The sequence below is a fragment of the Martes martes genome (assembly GCF_963455335.1).
Source record: "Martes martes genome assembly, chromosome: 4".
Taxonomy (NCBI): domain Eukaryota; kingdom Metazoa; phylum Chordata; class Mammalia; order Carnivora; family Mustelidae; genus Martes; species Martes martes.
In genome coordinates, this window is record NC_137891.1 from 88,630,974 (window position 1) to 88,636,290 (window position 5,317).

Genomic DNA, 5,317 nt, shown 5'->3' on the forward strand with positions numbered 1-5,317 from the left:
AAATGTTCATGATTCCTCTAAGGAAGGAAAGGTTGGGAGCATACTGAGTGTCCAGACTGACTGTGTGGACTGCTGTCCAGTCTACAGCCAGACTTGATGAGGACCACTTATAGAAGGGAGAGGCACACGGACAGGGATACTCTCTTCAGAGTGGCCTAAATGAGTAGATATTGGTGAAGGTTACTACAGAGCAGATTTCCGTATTTGTCCAGATGTCCAAAGATGAAATGACTGCATAGCACATGTGCTGTCCCTGAGTGGCTCAGACAAAGGCTGAAAGGCAATGTGGATACAATTCAAGTATCAGTTAAGTGGTTGGGTTCAATGGTTTTTAACCTTGAGTTTCTATGAGTCAACACATTTGTGATCAAATTTAGATATGTACTCAAGATAACAATGTACTCTACAGGATCATAAGAACACTTAAGTGATACTGTATATTTAAAATGTTGACTCCTTAAATTGTTCCAACAACCCAAAGAGGGGGGCACTGATTTTATCCCCACTACATGGATGAATAGCTGTGATGAGGAAAGAGTCATGCTCATCACTGTCCCTTTAAATTAATGACCACAGACCTCAAGTGGGCATTGATGCTGTCCAGCTATCAAACTACATCTCTCTTCCATTTACTCTTCTCCAGCATCTCCCCAGTCCCCACTCTCAGCCAATCCTGGTACTTCCTGTGTCACAGAGAAAATTGGAGTAATCAAAGGAACTTCCACAATACTCCTACCAACTCCCATGTATTCTGCCTCCCTACTGTTCCCCCGGTTGAAAGACCTACACTCCTAACTAGACCAACTCTCCCATCTGTGCACCAGATCCCACACTACACCATCTACTCAAGGCCATCACTCAGTATTACCCCCTCTTCCTCCCACATTATCAATTGTCCTGTGTGACCAGTCATTTTCATCATATGCGTTCTGTCATTTATCTTTGAAAAACTTCATTTCTTTTACCCTTGCCTTCCTTAACCCCATGTCCCTTTCAGCTGCACCACATTTCTTTGCTTCTCTTTATAGCAAATGCCTCAGTCAGCTACTTGTTAATGCACCCAGTTCCTCTCTTCCCATTCTCTCATAAACTGATTCCAGTCAAGCTTTCACCTCCACTCTGCCACTCAAACTGCTCTTGTCAAGATCACCAGTGGCTGCCAGACGGCTAGATCCAATGGACACATCTTCTTCCTCTCCCCTGACCTATCTACAGCATTTGACATCATTGGTTATTTCCTTCTCACCTTCTGTGCTTGGCCTCCAGGTAACACACTTTTAGCTTTCTTCCTCCTTCGCTGGCTGCTCCTTCTCTATTAGGTTGGCTGGTTCCTCCACTTCCTCCAGACCTCTTCATCTGGAAGTGCGCCAAGGTCCAGGTTTTGAACTACTTCTTTTCTAATTTCCCTGGTCATCTCACCTAGTTTTATGGTTTTAGAATGTCACCTAAGTGCTGTGAACTCCAAATTTGTCTCGGGCCCACACCTTTCTCTTGAGCTCCAGGCTACTTGACATCTCCAGCTCTATGTCTAATAGACGTCTCAAGTGTAAAAACACTAAGGTTCAGACCTTTTGCAGTGAATACGGTGCTGCCCTGTCCACATCCCCTTTCAGGACCGAGGCTCCTATCTCACTGGCTCACAGGAAGGCCCTGCCTAAGAATTGCTCTCAGCTGAAAGGAGGTGTCTTGCCTAAGGTCCCATAATCCTTGGAGGCACCTCTCTACCAATGCCTGTTTGATGTGGGAGCTACAAAGGCCTCAATTTGAGACAACTCTTAAGGGTCTTCTAGCTCTGCATGGGATCAACAGAGGCCTCTGTCAAAACTGGATCACTTCTCTCTGTCTGCCTGACCCTGCTTCTCACTCTCATTACAGGTGGGCTCCTACAGTATGAATCCCTGTCTCAGATCTGTTTTCTGGGCAATATGGCTAAGATAGTAAATATTGAGAATATTCCTAGGAAACAGACTCTAAAAAAGGATTTTGGAACTAGATCACCAGCCTATTGGCTGGGTGTGAAAGCCTCATCACTGGTGGAAGGTACGTGTCCTTTGTATAGTGGTTTTTATTTGTTCTATTCATTTTTTTATTATGTTATGTTAGTCACCATACAGTACATCATTAGTTTTTGATGTAGTGTTCCATGATTCATTTTTTGCGTATAACACCCAGCGCTCCAAGCAATGTGCACCCTCCTTAAACCTATCACTGGGCTAACCCATCCCCTCACCCCAACCTTCTAAAACCCTCAGATTGTTTCCTGGAGTCCATAGTCTCTCATGGTTCATCTCCCCCTTTGATTTCCCCTCTTCATTTTCCCCTTCCTTCTCCTAATGTCCTCCATGCTATTCCTTATGTTCCACAAATAAGTGAAATAATATGATAATTGTCTTTCTCTGCTTGACTTATTTCACTTAGCATAATCCCCTCCAGTTCTATCCATGTTGATGTAAATGGTAGGTATTCATCCTTTCTGATGGCTGAGTAATATTCCATTGTATAGATGGACCACATCTTCTTTATCCATTCATCTGTTGAAGGGCATCTTGGCTCCTTCCACAGTTTAGCTACCATGGACATTGCTGCTATGAATGTTGGGGTACATGTAGCCCTTTTTTTCACTACATCTGTATCTTTGGGGTAAATATCCAGTAGTGCAATTGCTGGGTCATAGGGTAGCTCTATTTTTAACTTTTTGAGGAAGCTCCACACTGTTTTCCAAAGTGGCTGTACCAACTTACATTCCCACCAACAGTTTAAGAGGGTTCCCCTTTCTCCATAGCCTCTCCAACATTTATTGTTTCTTGCCTTGTCAGTTTTTGCCATCCTAACTGGTGTAAGATGGTGTCTCAATGTGGTTTTGATTTGGATTTCCCTGATGGCTAATGATGATGATCATGTTTTCATATGTCTGTTAGCCATTTGTATGTCTTCTTTGGAGAAGTGTCTGTTCATGTCTTCTGCCCATTTTTTTAAAAAAATTTAATAGCTATTTTTTTAAATTAAAGATTTTATTTATTTATTTATTTGATGCAGAGAGAGAGAGAGAGAGAGAGAGAGAGATCACAAGCAGGCAGAGAGGCAGGCAGAGAGAGAGGGGAAAGCAAGCTCCCAGAGCCAACCAGAGAGCCAACCAGAGCCAACCAGAGAGCCCAATGCGGGGCTCGATCCCAGGACCCCGAGATCATGACCTGAGTCGAAGGCAGAGGCTTAACCCACTGAGCCACCCAGGCGCCCTGAGAAGTTCTTTATAGATCTTTGTTATCAGCCCTTTGTCTGTAGTGTCATTTACAAATATCTTCTCCCATTCCATGGGTTGCCTTTTTGTTTTGTTGACTGTTTCCTTTGCTGTTCAGAAGCTTTTTATCTTGATGAAGCCCCAAAAGTTCATTTTCGCTTTTGTTTCTCTTGCCTTTGGAGACATGTCTTGAAAGAAGTTGCTGTGGCCAATGTTGAGGAGGTTACTATTTATATTCTTCTCTAGAATTTTGATGGATTCTTGTCCCACATTGAGGTCTTTCATCCATTTTGAGTTTATCTTTGTGTATGGTGTGAGAGAATGGTCGAGTTTCATTTTTCTGTTTTCTAATTTTAGCTACCATCACCAATTGTTCTATCAGCGTTTGAGAGGGATACTGATATCTCTACTATAATTGTAGATTTACTTACTTCTCCATTCAGTTTTACCGGTTTTTGATGTTCTGTTATTAAATGCATACAGAGTTAGGCTTGTTATATTTAATTCTGGTTATATACTTTATACCAAAGTATACTTTGTTTCTCTTTGTCTGGTTTACTGATATGAGTCAGTAAGTTTCATTTTCAGTCTCATTCGTATTTGCATATGTTTCTTTTTTGTTCAGGGCCCCATTTAGATATACCTTTGCTGAGAAACTCCCGTAGATGGAATTTGTTATTACCTCTGGCATTCGTAATGAGCATGGAATCCACTGAGCACAGATTGCTTGTGTTTGTTTTAATTTTAGTGATCATGGATTGCATGTATTAATTTTAATTATGGATTGGCTGCTCTTGGGTGAGACATATATCTCGTCCCCAAATAAGTGTGTGATGGGTGGGGGTTGGGAGAGCTGACATGCTATAACATGACTGTACAGTGCTACTCCTTAGTTAGGGCCTATGGATGTGTCACTCTTTTAATGAAAAGTGGAGAACATACATACCATCGATGACTAAATATAAGATTAACCTGAAATATAAGATAATTTTCCTTATAAGCTTTATCCATGTTGTTTTTTCCTCAGCTGCTCCTAAGGTGCTCAGTCCTTCCAAGGAAGCTAAGACCACATTGGAGTGAGACCCTCTCCTGATCTGGTGACTAGCCCCACACTTGGCAGTGCTCGCTCAGCATTTGCCCACACTATGGCCTCCCTCTTGCAACTTGCCTGCATCCATTTAACCCTCATCCTACATGATGATGAGGTGATGGTCACAGAGGATAAGATCAATACCTTCGTTAAAGCCGCAGATGTAAATGTTGAACCTTGCTGGCCTGGCTTGTTTGCAAAAGCTGTGGCCAATGTCAACATCAGGAGCCCCATCTATAATGTAGGGGCTTGGGGACCTGCCCCAGCAGTTGGTGCTGCACCAGCAGGGGGTCCTGCTCCCTCCACCAGGTCTGCCCCCACTGAAGAGAAGAAAGTGGAAGCAAAAAAGAAGACTCAGAGGAGACTGATGTCAACATGCGCTTTGGTCTTTTTGACTAAACCTCTTCTGTAACCTGTTCAATAAGAAGTTGAAGTCTTCAAAAAAAAAAAAATTTTGTCTATGTTGTTGCATGTAGCAGTAGCTTATTCACATCCTGTTTAATATTGCATTGTATGAATATACCATATTATCCATTTTTCAGTAGATATTCATATGGAACTCTATTGCTTTTCAAACTGTATTGAAAACGCTTGTTTATTCTGTCATACAACAGAGAAAATTGTGAAGTCATATTTTTAGGACAAATTACTAAATATATAAGTTTCTCTCCACTTCCCATCTCTCTCACCATTTCCATCAGGAAGCTGTTGCATATCTAAATATTATTATTTGTTTGATATCATTTAAAGCTAATTAATCTTTCACCACCTGAAGTGCTTGGTAGTTCAGAATAAAATAATTAAGAATGTGCTGTAACATGAGACTTTCCAAATAGACTTCTTTTCTGAGTGGGAGTATTGCAAGAGAAATGAAAAACATGTCCACAAAGTACCTATATAAAAATGTTTATAGCAGTTTTGTTCCTCATAGACCTAACTGGAAATGACCCAAATTTCTATCAACAAAGTGAATGGCATCGCTTCTCGGC

General features: G+C 41.6%; 1 pseudogene across 1 annotated transcript; it reads left to right on the forward strand.

Annotated features, from left to right (window-relative positions):
• Window positions 1-4,383: 4,383 nt before the first annotated feature.
• Window positions 4,384-4,727, forward strand: LOC308342005 (large ribosomal subunit protein P1-like; annotated as a pseudogene). The gene has a single exon. The product of its transcript is annotated as a large ribosomal subunit protein P1-like (transcript).
• Window positions 4,728-5,317: the final 590 nt, after the last annotated feature.